Source organism: Canis aureus, chromosome 10, assembly GCF_053574225.1.
Source record: "Canis aureus isolate CA01 chromosome 10, VMU_Caureus_v.1.0, whole genome shotgun sequence".
Taxonomy (NCBI): Eukaryota; Metazoa; Chordata; class Mammalia; order Carnivora; family Canidae; genus Canis; species Canis aureus.
Genome location: NC_135620.1, coordinates 16813077 through 16827696, shown reverse-complemented (window position 1 = coordinate 16827696; position 14620 = coordinate 16813077). Strand labels below are relative to the sequence as shown.

General features: G+C 36.0%; 1 long non-coding RNA gene across 1 annotated transcript in view; it reads left to right on the top strand.

The window, feature by feature from the left end:
- LOC144322019 (uncharacterized) overlaps positions 1 to 12216 on the top strand; it is a 326103-nt gene extending 313887 nt beyond the window's left edge. The window contains exon 9 of the long non-coding RNA XR_013387580.1: positions 11649 to 12216. This is a non-coding gene — a long non-coding RNA (uncharacterized LOC144322019). The remainder of the gene's footprint in view (positions 1 to 11648) is intronic.
- Positions 12217 to 14620: the final 2404 nt, after the last annotated feature.

Genomic DNA, 14620 nt, shown 5'->3' with positions numbered 1-14620 from the left:
CATTAGTCTCCATGTAAGTTTGAAGCATGTGATCCCTGCACCATATAATAAAGGGTATATTTCCTTTTGATTTAAACATATTTTCATCTCCTAATATTACTTGTCAGTATGGCAGGGGTTTTTAAGTTCGTTTTTTCCACACATGTAGGTCATCAGCATTTTACTACTGAATGTCCTAGGAAAGATGTACATCATCCATTAATCATGAAACCTCTGATTATCATCTCTTGGTAGAGATTACATATTCGTATGCTAAATGATTTTCAAAATTTGAAGCACTGTCTTTGTCAAGATGAAGTTGTAAGTGGAAAATAAAATGACAGCAACAACAAAAACTGGGCTGCCTTTAGAGGTGTGGCATTCAAAGTCAGTTGAGTAGCATTTAAGAACTAATGGTGTCTCTTGTGAACCAGTTGACTAGTGGCCAATGATCCATTTCTTTATTTTTGACACGGATATGATGATGGATCGTGCTTACCTTACTGGGTATTATGAAGTTAAAATGAAATAATATGTGTGCAAGCACTTATTATTACTTGTCATTCCTATTTAAAAAATCTATGGGATTATCTTTTATTTCTTACTGGAAATATGTTGACCTGACTAATTTGTGGTATGTGTGTGTATGGGAGAGAGGGAAGTAAAGGTATGGTCAATTCTGAAAGGTATCTTTCTTACAGTTTTCAGAGATTGGTTAGGTGTAGCACAAAATAGCAATGTACCTGCAATTTTATAACTATTTTTAAAGCATATAGCAACAATATTGCATTTATGTTTACATACTGCCCCAACGGCCTCCTACCAGGACAAAACAAGTGAGCTGCTTTCAATTAGAGATAGTAGTTCAGTGCTCCATGTTTACACATGATTATTTATGTATGAGTGTGTGTGGGGGGTGGTTCCTGCTCTTTGCAAATGGATATTAGAAATAAGCAGCTTGATTTTACATTAGATTTAGCTGCCTAAAAATTCAAGCCTAATAAAAATACCATGCCTATTAAATGACAGCATTGGAGATGATTTTCTTAGTTAATTTTCTATTACTCATAATGTATGGATATTCCTAATGATTCCATTAGAGTTTAAATAACAGAATTCAGCACAAATGTATTTTTACTAAGCAGAAGAAACATAATTTCTCTGGAACTGCAGCTGCTGTAGTTGAAGATGAGGCTCTTACTATCCCTTAGGGGGATTACTGTCTCTGCCAGCTGACTTCGTTTTTATACAGCCAGCGATTTATTAGATTGCTTTGCTCTTAAGTGTGATAATAGGCCTTATGCTTAGCAAGGTTTAGAGACTTCCAGTGCATTAATATTTTATGACAATGACAGGCAAGACACATTTTGTTTACCTAACAAGACAAGCCGAGCCAGAGTTGATGTGTATTGGATATCAGCACTTTCAACCTGGGGGAACCCTGCCAATTATATATTTAGGGCTTTGCAATAGCTCTTCTAATTGTAATCTAATCAGTTCCTTATTTGGTATGCTGCTATCATATGTAAAGAGATCGAGTCTGGACTCCATGGGAAGTAACCTTGCTAGTAGGTGACTAATATTAACCATGTAATGACCATGGATTTGCTAGTGACTCCTTCCAGTAACAGATTGTGTTCCACTTGGAAAGCGTTCAGCCATGGGCCAAGCTTTGGTAGATGCACATGTATTATAGTTTTGTTCGGAAGGTCCCCTCAGTTGATTTGAGTCAGGTGTCAGGGAAAGTTGTGTCGTGTTGCTCTTGATTTCTGGATTGTATTTTCATTTTACTGTTAATACACTTGTTATTGTATTGTCTTGTTGTTTTCCAAGCTATTTAAAATAATGCGTTTCCTGGGCCTCCTACGGAATGGAAGTACAATTAAAACAGCACTAGATGAGAGACCAAGTGAATTACCACAGTGCCATTTTAATTTTGTTTCTTTTCCTCATAAAGTTACCAGTCACATCAGTTTCATTATTGGATAAAAATCATAAGTTTCAGTGAATAGTAAATGTTGGACTCTTGATTCTCTCTAGTTTCAAATTTTCTTAGTAAACCTATCCCATTCATATATTTTTGAGCATAAAACTACATATGCAATATTTATTTGATGTCCTTAACAGCTGCAAATATTCCAACCAAAATATTAGGTACTTATTATTTGCAACATTAAGCTGCATTTTATACAATAAACCTTTAGATCCTACATATAACTATAATTTAAATATGCAACAGAATTTGAAATTTCTCAAGTTGTCCATATCACCTCTGAATGTAACTCCAGCCGTCACCTACTCCAAGGAAACAGGGACCATGTTTAGAAAGGGGCCAGAAAGCTTCCAGCAAATTGGTTACAGTATAGTTTGTGGGAGATGTGAGGGGGGGAGAACAGATGCAGTCTTGGAGTGTGAGGAGTGGGCATTTGAAAGGGAAAGAAGCCTAAATATGTTGAGAAGTGAGTCAGTACATGTGCAAAACCAGAGGACAACATACACATGTAGATTTGGAAGAATTGCTAGTACCCACAGTGTTCCAATGAGGCATAAACACAAACCACGTCATGCCCTACAGGGTCTCTCTGTGTGTTCATTACTTTTAATACCATTCTGTGCAAGCCTCAGAGGAACACAGCCAACTCCCACATCTCAGGGTTAGCGTAATCTTGCTGCAGCTGGCACTTTGCCTGTGCTTGACTAAGTCTGCTGATGTTTCTGAGAGAGGCAAAGAAATGGAAAACATTTGGTTTGAGTTTACAGATTGCCTTCTTTTCTAAAGTGGGGGTGGGATAGTTGAGGTGGGTGGGAATGAATGCTGTCACCTGGGTTAAAGTCTTGAAAATTGCAAATACGCAATAAAATAAAATTAATCCTTTGTGCTCATCCTTAGGATCTTTGTTATTGTTGTTGTTTGTTGTTGTTGTTGTTGTTGTTTGGGGGTGGTGGTGGGGATTTCATGTGAAATCGCTGACCATTCCCAAGAATGCCTGGCCACCAGGGTGTTAAATTTGTGACTCTTCTTTTGGTGCTCTGCCCCTTTCTCTGCAATTGCCTAGGGAGTGTTTATTTAAATGCTAGTTAATTACATTTTAGTGAGGACCAATGCAATCAGATTTATCTTAGTCTCTTCATCTTCTATTCCTAATTTAGCTTTTAAGGAGTACTTTCTGATTGCAAGCCCCACGGAAGAAAAATCAGAGGCTATGAGAGGAAGGGATAGAGATTGTGTTAAGCTTCATCAACCAGGAAATAAAGCGAGAATAAATTTTCAAAGTGCTAGGAAAGAGTAGAGACACATGGGCACACACTCTGTGCTCAGGCATGGTGAAGTACGTTCTCCATTTTATTAATGTGTTCAAGTAATATTTTTTTCTTTGCCTCCCTCCCCCTTCCCAGAGCAGTATGGTACTCAAACTTGAGGGAAGCTCAAAATACCACGCTGCTGGAAAAGTGCTGATTCTAGCTTTCTTCAGGGAATTTAGAGACCCAAAGACTTGGAGCAAATCACATGGCTGGTGATTGGCTTTGTCTCTGTTTTTATAAGTGATTAAAAAGAAAACCACTTCAATAATCCTCAGACCTCTGCTCTCTGCTGGGACCTCTTCCAACTAGGCCTGCCTGGTGGAACCCCTGGGAGGAGGAAAGCGCACAGACTCTGGGCCAGAAAAATTAGAAAAAGCAACAAAGACATTGGAACTGAAAAAGTTCATTGTAGGCTAGAATTCAAGGGCATGATTTTTTTTTTTTTTTTTTTCTGCTTTGAGCCTCATACTCTACTGCAATTTGTTTTTGACATCACCTGAGTGACATCTCAGGAGCTTCACTAAAACCTCGATTATTTTGTATATGTTTGCTTTGAACCCATAGATAGTTTGGTTCTGAGTTGCCACTAGAAAATGCAATAATAAGAGTCACAGTGAGATAATTTAAGTAGCATGAGTTTCAAGAGCAATAATATTATTGGGTGAACACTCTGAAATGAAGGGATCTCAGAACAGATTTCCCAAACGGTTCAGTCTCTTAGTCCTTAAACAAAAACCATAATCTATATCCATTTAGTATTCTTCATATTGACTTGTGTTGTTTTTATTTAAAATACCCAAACGTGCCTTTTTAAAAAAAATCTTAATCCATTGCCTGGCCAGTGAGGAAGACATTTGTTCTGGGGTCTGAATTCTGAATATTTGGCTTAAAATCCTAATTCTACCATATATGTGCTCTAAAATCTTGGGACTATTGACCTTTCTGAATGCTCTTTCCTTACCTGTAAAATGAAGATAATAAGGAACCTGTCCTCTGGGGTAGCTTGGAGCAGTAGAGGAAATAATCTATGTCAAATATTTTATACCTTATCTGCCACAGAGAGAACACTTCCTAAAAAACAACTATATTACCTTTAGGATGGGAAATGTGCCTTATGTTCTTCTGTTTTCCCATATTGTCTAGTTTTTTTTTTTTTTAAACAGAGGACTATATAAAGGATGGTAGTTGTGGAAAATAGTGATTTATAGTCATTTTATGTACCTTCACCTTACAGGCAGGTCATAACATTACTCTTTATTTTTTTTAATGAAGTAGTATTGGGAGAATATTTCTTTTAGAATAGTGTAGTGTGTTTTCTTTTCTGCAAATCACTGAAATACCAGACAACTGTCCATTGTGAAATCATAGTAGGTTTAGCGTGCTTAAGAGCTTGAATATTGGGATCCCTGGGTGGCGCAGCGGTTTAGCACCTGCCTTTGGCCCAGGGCGCGATCCTGGAGACCCGGGATCGAATCCCACATCAGGCTCCCGGTGCATGGAGCCTGCTTCTCCCTCTGCCTGTGTCTCTGCCTCTCTTTCTCTCTCTGTGACTATCATAAAAAAAAAAAAAAATTAAAAAAAAAAAAGAGCTTGAATATTTTTTGTGTTTATGGTTGTGTAAATGCAAAGAAAGAGGAAATAAGGCTGCATAAAGTCACATCTGTATTTAGGCTTGCATTTATTTAGTACTCATGTTTCATATCACTTTAAAAATACATTGTATTGCCATTTTTGTTTCACCCAGAAGTATCTTGATGAAAAGAAAATCCAGGAGGAATTATATGAATTCTGCACGTAAGACTTGCTATTTTGTTTTATACTATTAGCTATTTAATACTCTTAAGTATTTGTACAATGGTCAAAACATTAGAAATAATTAGCTTAAATGTGTTTAAACTTCAACAGAAAACACTTGTGCTCTAAAGGATCTAAATATTTAATGAGATTTTTGAAAACCACAATTACGGCTTTTTATAGAAAAGGAACTTTACCTCTGAGACCTGGAAAAGACTGTTTATTATATAAAGAAAGAGACTTTTATATTTTTAACATATAATTTAATAAGAATTGTACCATTCCAATCTTAAAATCTACAGCTTGAGAAGAAAAACAAAAAAGGCATGTCAGAAAAATATTTTAGAAGGGTAGCACCTATTTATTTTTTAGGAAAATGTCCAAAGTATACAGAGTCAGAAATCTTACTCAGACTGTTTTAGTTTATTGAATTTTCTGTGCCTTGAAAATCATAGCACAATTCTCTGGAGACACCTATAAGGATGTATTACATCATAAAGTACACCAAGGATAGTAACCCGTGTTATTAAACTGTCAACATACATTATACTACAATTTGTCCTCAATCCAATGCAACTAAAAGCCACATTGTTGGCAGGAAGTTTAAAACATAAGACTATTCTCTAATCATCTAAAGCCTAAGGTACTTTGGGAAAAAAAATACTGTAATAATCGCTCCACTACTCCATAGCAGCATGTGTGAATTTCATTGGTTTTGTACAGCAAATGTTCGGCTATTACAAGAAAGGATTCAGAAGGATTACCACTTAAAGGCTTTTACTAGCGATGCTGTAGATGTCTCATTTCACAGTATATTAATAGTGGTTTTGTATAATAGTAGCAGGGAGAAATAAATTGTAGAAGCTAGAATTTAAATCATGTTTAATTTTCACACAAATGTTTAACAGAGGATCGGGCATTGTAACATTGCTGATACCGTCGGAACTTAGGATGATAGAATTCTTTTAATTTCTGAAATTAAAGTAATCTACAGAAAAGTGGACAGACTAAGTGCTGGTCAATATTTCCTAAAATATTTATAAAATGCATAAAGTGTTCATATAGGAGGGAATTTGCCTATGGAGAGAAAGTTTCTGGCTCAAAAATTGTTGAGGGTTCCCCCTCATGGGTGTGATACCATGTACTTTGTCATGACGTATTTCAAATGCTTACTTGCTAGAAGGATTTCAAAGTTAAGGGAAGAGAAGATGAAAATTAGTGGTACAGAATTTTTTATGACAATTTGATCTTGGGAATAAGCAGAAAGGACAGGGAAGCTGTGGAACAGAGGACTTATTTTCTTTAACCTGAAGCACATCCAGCCAAGAGACTGTGGATATATTATGGGTACATGAGATATTTAACATAGAGAGGAATATCCACATTTTTTTTTTTAAAGTACAAGTCGTGTTTGTAATGTAATGCTGCCTAATAACATCAGCAAAATTTGTGGCATGTGAAATTCAACTTTTTAAAAAATGTTATTTATTCATGAGAGACAGAGAGAGACATAGAGACATAGGCAGAGGGAGAAGCAGGCTCCCTGAGGGGACCTTGATGCAGGACTTGATTCCAGGACCAGGACCAACCACTGAGCTGCCCAGCTGCCTCAATTCAACTCTTTTTTAAAAAAATAATTTTTTTTTCACTGCATAATTAAGTTGAGCTGGCTTGAAAATTAGGGGAACCTGCTAGATGGAAGGAGATAGCTTCCCATATGGTTTTTCTACATCCCCTGGAGTCAAGGGTGATCTTGGTAAAATACAAGTCCGAAGAAATCTCTGTCCTCCCATTGCTGGCTTAGTGCAAAGATGGGAATACCTAAAGTGGTTTATAAACCCTTGTGTGATCAGCCTTCTGTCAGATAATATAATTTTATTCAATTTGACATCTTTTTATGTCTTGCTTTCTACACCAGCTTTCCACTTCCAGATGCCACTGCGTAAGTCACTCTGACGTATCCTTCCATTTCATATTGAAACCAATTATCTCTGCAGCAATGTCCACAATAGCCAAACTATGGAAACAGCCCAGATGTACATTGACAGATGAATAGATAAAGAAGATGTGGGATATGTATACAATGGAATACTACTCAGCCATCAAAAAACCCGACACCTTGTCAGTTGCAGCAATGTGGACTCAATTAGAGGATATTATGCTAAGAGAGATAAGTCACTCAGAGAAAGACAATTATCATAGGATCTCACTCATATATGGAATTTAAGAAACAAAACAGGATCATGAGGGAAGGGAGGGAAAAATAAAACAAGACAAAATCTGAGAGGGAGACAAACCATAAGACTCTTAATCATAGGAAACAAATCATAGGGTGGCTGGAGGGGAGGGGCCTGGGGGGTTAGAGTCACTGGATGATGGACAATAAGGAGGACATGTGATATGATGAGCACTGGGTGTTATATAAGACTGATGAATCACTGACTTCTGCCTCTGAAACCAATAATACATTACATGTTAATTCACTGAATTTAAATAAAAAAAAAAAAAAAGAAAAAGAAACCAACCACCTCCAGGGATTCTTCCCTGGCCCTAGAGTATGATGTGTTTTCATAGCTGCATGCATTTTCTTCCTAGGCCTTTTATTGGCTTGCTTTCTATATTTATGGGAATATTTGTTTATCTGTCCTTTCTGCCAGATGATCCATAAAGTTCCATAAAGGAGGAAACATTATTTTAGAGTTTTTGTGTGTTTTTAAATATCATCTCTGTAGAAACGAGCAGTATGTAGCTCATGGTTGACACTGAATTAAATAGTTTTTGATTAAATGGAATGGTGAATAATTGCAGTAAGTTTAAATGGAAGAATCAGGATGAGAGTCAGCCCTTTTTGTTTTCGCAGCACTGACTAGAAAGGTATTGTTTCACACATATATGCCAACATTTCTTTTTAAAATTCGTGATAACCTGGCATCCTGGAAAGATATAATGAAGACAGAGATCGATCTCATGGTATAATTTGAAAATTTTTGATATTTGCCTCTCATGGGAATTCTTTTACAGATGAATGAAACCCCTTCCTCAGAGGACACCTTTTGAATGGTTTGCCACCATTATTTCTCAAAGCCAGCATCCAGTAGCCATGATATCACTGGGGAGTCAGCCTACCACTGTGATTTCTGTTCCTAATATAGAGATGTTCATCCTCAGAGGTCTGTAGTCTTCTGTGCAAAGTCCTCTGCCCTATCAGCATTAGAATCTTATGGTTTAATACCACATTGTGGCAATGACAGTACCAAATGTGTTAGAGTCAATATATCACCCATCTACCTGAATTATGTAGATTTGACCTAACAGTTAGAGTCATAGTGAAATGTTTTATGGCAAAAGGATATGCGATGACCAATAGCCCAGTATGTATCTAAAGGATAGAGGATAACAAATATAAACTAGACAGCACATTGTCTAATCTGTGAGAGCAAGTAGAGAGATATAGTCAGGGCAGAAGCTTCAGCATCAGACCTTTGCTGCCACTTTCATAAAGAACCCAGAAAAACGTCCTTGGTTCTGTTGAAGCCGTCCTTCACTATACACAGTTGAACTTTTCATTCTCATGTGTTAAAATGAAAACATAAGCAAAATGTATGTAGATGATCCTTTAGGGTCATCATAGAATAAGTTTCATGTATTAACACATTTGTAGAATAATTTACCTAACCTCTATTACTAAAACCATCAGAATTGCTTTTGGTGTGTGTCTAACATTTATCATTCTGTGTATGCCATAGGTACTTCTCTTCTGGGGTGCTCCATTGACTATAGAATGACAATCTTTTCAAACTCTTCTATGATTTATTATAATTCTACTTTGTGGCTATCTCACAACCGAGAAGAAAGAGACTTCTCAAGTCAGGGACAGGGACTCATGACTTTCCTCATAATTGAGGTTTCCTAAAAACACAATTTCTGTGGAAGAGACAGCTAGCTGTCTGCCAAAATTCATGCTCTTCTTCCATGGTGAGAATTGTTGAATTACCTCTGGTGGAGAGACAACCCTGAACAAGAAAAGTGTTTGGAATCTGCATCAGTGAAAAATAAACTTAAGTTAAGCCATTGAGATTTGTGTTAAGCTACTGAGATTTTAGGGTTTATCCGTTATAGTAGCTATTGTCACTTCACAAATATAATACCTTACAATAAAAGTAATTGAGCCTGGCTGGAATATGGAAATTTATCACACCAGACTGATATTTTTAGTTGACAGGGCCTAACTGGACAGTCCCTGACTTCCCCAGGCTGATGAGCTCTTTCACAAAGAAAAACACTGACCTACTCTTATATTTCTCTTAACTATATTTCTAATTTTCTAAAATATGTTTTCAGAGTCAAAATTCTTTTTACTTGACATGGAATTTTCATACTTTTTTCTTCCAAGAAATTTTACTGAAAACAGGAACTTCATAATAAGCAAACGTGTATTTTGCTGACTCATCTAGAGCCTTGTAACATCTCAAAATCTGTGATTCTGTAATTAAAGATATAAGACAGAGGAATGAAAAAGACGATGAGAATCCATGGGGCAATCATGTCCTAAAATATTCAAAGTGAGTAACATTGCATGATCCACGAACAGCCAGGGTCTGTAGCTCTTCCGCACAATGTTGTTTTTTTCCATCTGGTGGCTATGACTGCCAGATAATCCAATTAACATAGGATGGTGGACTCATGGTCCAAAAGGAAATAAGTTACTCATTAAATTTCAGCTGCTGCCACAGTTTTTTAATTCAAATGATTTTTTTTGTGTGTTAACACTCTTGTTTCCTTCACACATCTTTCAGTGTAGGTTAGAAAAGAATATTTATAGACTGTGATTTTTAAAACCTGTATTACCAACTCTTATATATAACCCACTGTGCTTCATTATTGGACACAATATTAGATGCCATATCTTCATTCCTACATTTGCAACTATATATCAATGAATTTTGGACATTCATTGGTTTCACAGAACTTTATAATATGCACACTATTTTTTTTCTTTTTAAGAGGTTTATTTATTTTCAGAAAGAGAGAGCACACACAAGTGGGAGGGGCAGAGATAGAGGAAGCATCCCAAGCAGACTTTTCACTGAGTACAGAGCCTGACATGGGGATGGATCTCACAGCTCTGGGATAACGACCTGAGACAAAACTAAAAATCAAATGCTTAACTGATTGAACCATTCAGGTGCCCCCTCCTCCCCTTTTTTGTGCTCTTTAATGCAATAAATACTCTCTCTTGTCCCTATACAGGTGAATATATTTATTTCCCTTTTCATATATATATATATATATACATACACACACATATATATTTTAAAATTTTTATTATTTATTCATGAGAGACACACAAAGAGAGGCAGAGACACAGGAAGAGGGGGAAGCTGGCTCCATGCAGGAAGCACAATGTGGGACTCCATCCCAGGACCCCGGGATCATGCCCTGAGCCAAAGGCTCAACCGCTGAGCCACCCAGGTGTCCCCCCTTTGCATATTTATACACACATTGGAGGACACTGAAATTTCATGCTCCACGACCTAAGAATGTAGATCAGGACCAGATTTATCTACCAGGAGTATGTCTGAAGTAGCATCTTGAGATGTGCATTTGAAGGAAAGAGAAGTGAGTTGCTATGTAGATGGCATAACACAATAGTTGGCTTTCCCTTAGTGTATGGTGATTTAAGTAAGTCACAGTAACCACTAGTAAGTTAGATTTTATTCATTAAACTGTTTCAAATGAAAGAGTTATACTGGATATGCATCCTGGTGTTTGCTATAAGCTGGTATTAGTCATTTTTTAAGAATTCTTTTGTTTTTGTCAAGACTTTTTTTTTTCCTTTTTTATGAAATCGATACATTTAAGCATGAGTTCATTGTCATAACTGCCCTCCAGGCCATTGGCTAAGAATTAGTGAAATATATAAATTCACTATTTGATCTGCATGATTATCTTATCTGCATGATACCAAAAGGCTTGCTTCACAAATGCTTCTAGCACCTTGATGGACTGGCTGCAGTGTATTTTCAGATAGGGCAGACATAGCCAAAGATTAACAATAACTAGAGATTTGTTGATTTTTCAGCTTGTAACAATTTTTTAAAAATAATTTTTTGTTTATTTTTATTTTAGAGAGCAAGCATGAGTAGGGAGGGGCAGAGGGAATCTCAAGCAGATTCTGTGCTGAGCAGGAAGCTCAATCTCATGACCATGAGATCATGACCTGAGCCAAAGCCAAGAGTTGATCTGTTAATCAACTGAGTCACCAAGGCATCCCTTAGCTTGTAACATTTTATTTTATTTTTTGAAAGAAATAAAATATGGTTTATGGCCTTTATATTGTAATACATTATATATTTTTTTCATAGATTCCCAAATAGTTTTAGCCATCCCGTGTTATGGTCTAACACTCATGTGTGCCTTTTTGAGAATACATTCTAAAGGTTTTAAGAGTTGTAAAGCAGTATCATGTCCTCCTTTCTGAAGTAAAATTGAAAAGTTGTCATTTCATTTTTGTTTTCAAAGACATACAAAGTCAATATAAGTTTGTTGATTTTCTTTTTTTTTTTTTTAAGATTTTATTTCTTCATGAGAGACACACAGAGAGAGGCAGAGACACAGGCAGAGGGAGAAGCAGCTCCCTGCGGGGACCCTGATGCGGGACTCTATCCCAGGACCCTGGGATTGCGGACCTGAGCTGAAGGCAGATGCTCAACTGCTGAGCCACCCAGATGCCCAAGTTTGTTGATTTTCTTATCCCTTTCATTTTTGTTCTCATAGAAACATCTCATCTAAATAATTCTAAAGTTAGAGAATATGTAAGTCAGAAAAAATAATATGAAATTTGACTCCGTTGTGGCTCAGGACTTGGACTCTTGTCAGAGTTGGATTCTGTTCTCTTTCTTGACAGTCTTCACAGCTGGCATCAGAGACTGCTGCCAATCTAATTGTTTTTGCCACTTGTCATGAACATGTTGCTTCTTTTCTCAGGGAGCTATAAGTGTTACCTGTTGGTGTGAGGATTAGATTTTAAGCAGCTCATTTTTATACGGAAAAGGAGCTAATCAGTCATGCCATTGTGTACTGTTAACTTAATCTCCTGCTGTCCTTAGAAGGGAATAAAAGTGTTCTCATCTGTTAATTATTCACATCACACTATTAAAACATTTTGTGACCAATATCTCTTTGCAGTACTATTTGGACTTTGCAAATATGCTGTGTAACTATTTCTCAGTGGGCTTCTCAGTGGGGGGGGGTGAAGCTGATTTGAGTTGAGTCATTAGAAAGTAGATTTCATTTTATTTTCTTTGTCTCAGATTATGAGGGTTGTATTCAGTGTACAATTTGTGAGGAACTGGTGTTAGTATATTCCCTTACAATTATACCTTCCTTGTCAAGGCTTGACGTTTAGGAGATAGGGAAAGTTTTGGTATGAGTTCATCTCTATGCCTGCATCCATTTACTAAGAATTAGTGAAACATATCAATTTATTATTTTATTTCACTTCTGCTGTTATATATGCTTCCAGAGTATTTGCACAAACTATTTAAGAAGTATACAGAAAAAGTAAGCAAAAAGTTTCTAACCAATGCATTTAAATGCAAAATGGAAGTCTTTGATTTGGGATGTTCAGTTTGAGATGCATAGCACACAGGGAAAAACAATGTTTATTTGTAACTCTGGGTAAAAGTCGGGACTAGAAACCCATGTTGGAGACTGGCCAATAGCCTAAAACTCAAACCATGATTCTGACTAATGTTTATATCATGTTCATAGGTACAGGGCCTACCTTTGCCTCCATTCCCCAACAGATTATTCTAGGCATTAAAAATAAGAAACTAAGTTCAACGGAATATTAGATTTTAAGTGATAAACCTATTGTGGTAGGTTCTTGCTTTATTTATGGGTAATGGAATGAAATTGAATTTGGGGCTTAACCATAGTTAGTTAGACCATGCAGCTTATCCTTGTTTTGAATGTAGTCGTCATACAGATATGACTTTGTTTAGTTCATAACGTTCCATTCCGGTTACACTATTTTGGCTATTTAGAAATACATGCTTCCAGAAAGAGAAAATAAATCATGGTCTTTGAAATGTATTTGTTCCTTCTATTCATCATCTTATCATTGTGATATGAAAATCATATGAGTTTTCTTATTTGATGCTCATAAATGCCCTGTGAGTGAACTAGAATATGTATCATTAATCACTTCTGAGGTGTGCAGAAATAGATCTTCAGGAATCTGAAATGACATGACTAACACGATCTAATTTATAAGCAACAAAGTCAGGTCTTGAATTCAGGGATTCTGCACTCAGGATTCATCTCATGACAACAAGGCTTTTTTTTTTAATAGAATAGTGACAATAGTAGTCAGGTGGATTGGTTGACAATTAAGTCTTACACTTGTTTGTATGTAAAACATGTATTTTGAAATACTGTCAATCTGTTTCTAAGCTGAGAAAATAAAGCAGAAAAGAATGTCTGACTGGCTCGAGGTCAGTGTAGTGAGAGAGAGGTTGTGGTTGTTGGCACCTTAAACTGTTGATTTTTAGGTCATAGAGAATGATGGAGATAATGTCTTTAAACCTGGAAATATGCTATACATTGTAGTTCACTATAAAATGGCTGTTAGCACAAATTGAAAGGGAAATTTATGTGGAGAAGTTTTCTTTTTGGAAATGCTTATTAATTTTTTACTAAAAGTTAACTCAAATTATAACTATTTCAATTCAATGTACTTTTATATTTTAAATGTTGCAAAGAGAAAAAATATCAGGTGGGTTAGGTCACCAAACATAAACTTTTTAAAACATGTCATGTAATCCAAATTCCCAAAGGACTTTAAATTGGGGTTCATTGGAAAGTATATCAGTTGGTAGTAGAGAAATTAAACAAAGAAATCAATTGTCATTATTAGTGTAGGGCTTATTCTAAATTGATGGTGTATGCTGTTAATGAACCATTGCTACAAAACTAATAGAGTCAAAGAAGTAAATGCTATTCCCAGCACTGTACATATTTTCCTAACATAATCAAGTAGGCTAGTATCCAACCATGAAAGTTGTATTGATTTGGGCAGTTTTTAAAACAGTAAGTACAAAAGGCAGTGTCTTCCAGAGAGGAAAAATGATGTGATTAAGAAGTCATTTCATTTTCAATTTTCAAAAAATGTATCTCAGACTGTAGAAAGCGTGGAAAATATATCTTAACATAATTGTGTGGTTCAGAAAAGCAGTCAAGGAAAAACTTTGTGTACAGGTAGCAAAATAAATATCACAATTATTTGTTGTGTAGAATGTATTGATCAAAACTTCATTGGGATTTTGAAACTTGCAATGACTATCCTCTAATTTTGGTAAATTGTATTCATTTGTCACTAAAATGATTTTCAATATTTAATTATAAATGAAGATCATTCATGTCTGAAAAGAAGACTCACTTTGAACCTATGATATATATTGCAAGGAATTTTTTTCAGGATAATGTTTGAGTATAAGTAGTACCTGTAGCTTCCTAATTTAATCAATAATGTTCTGAACTA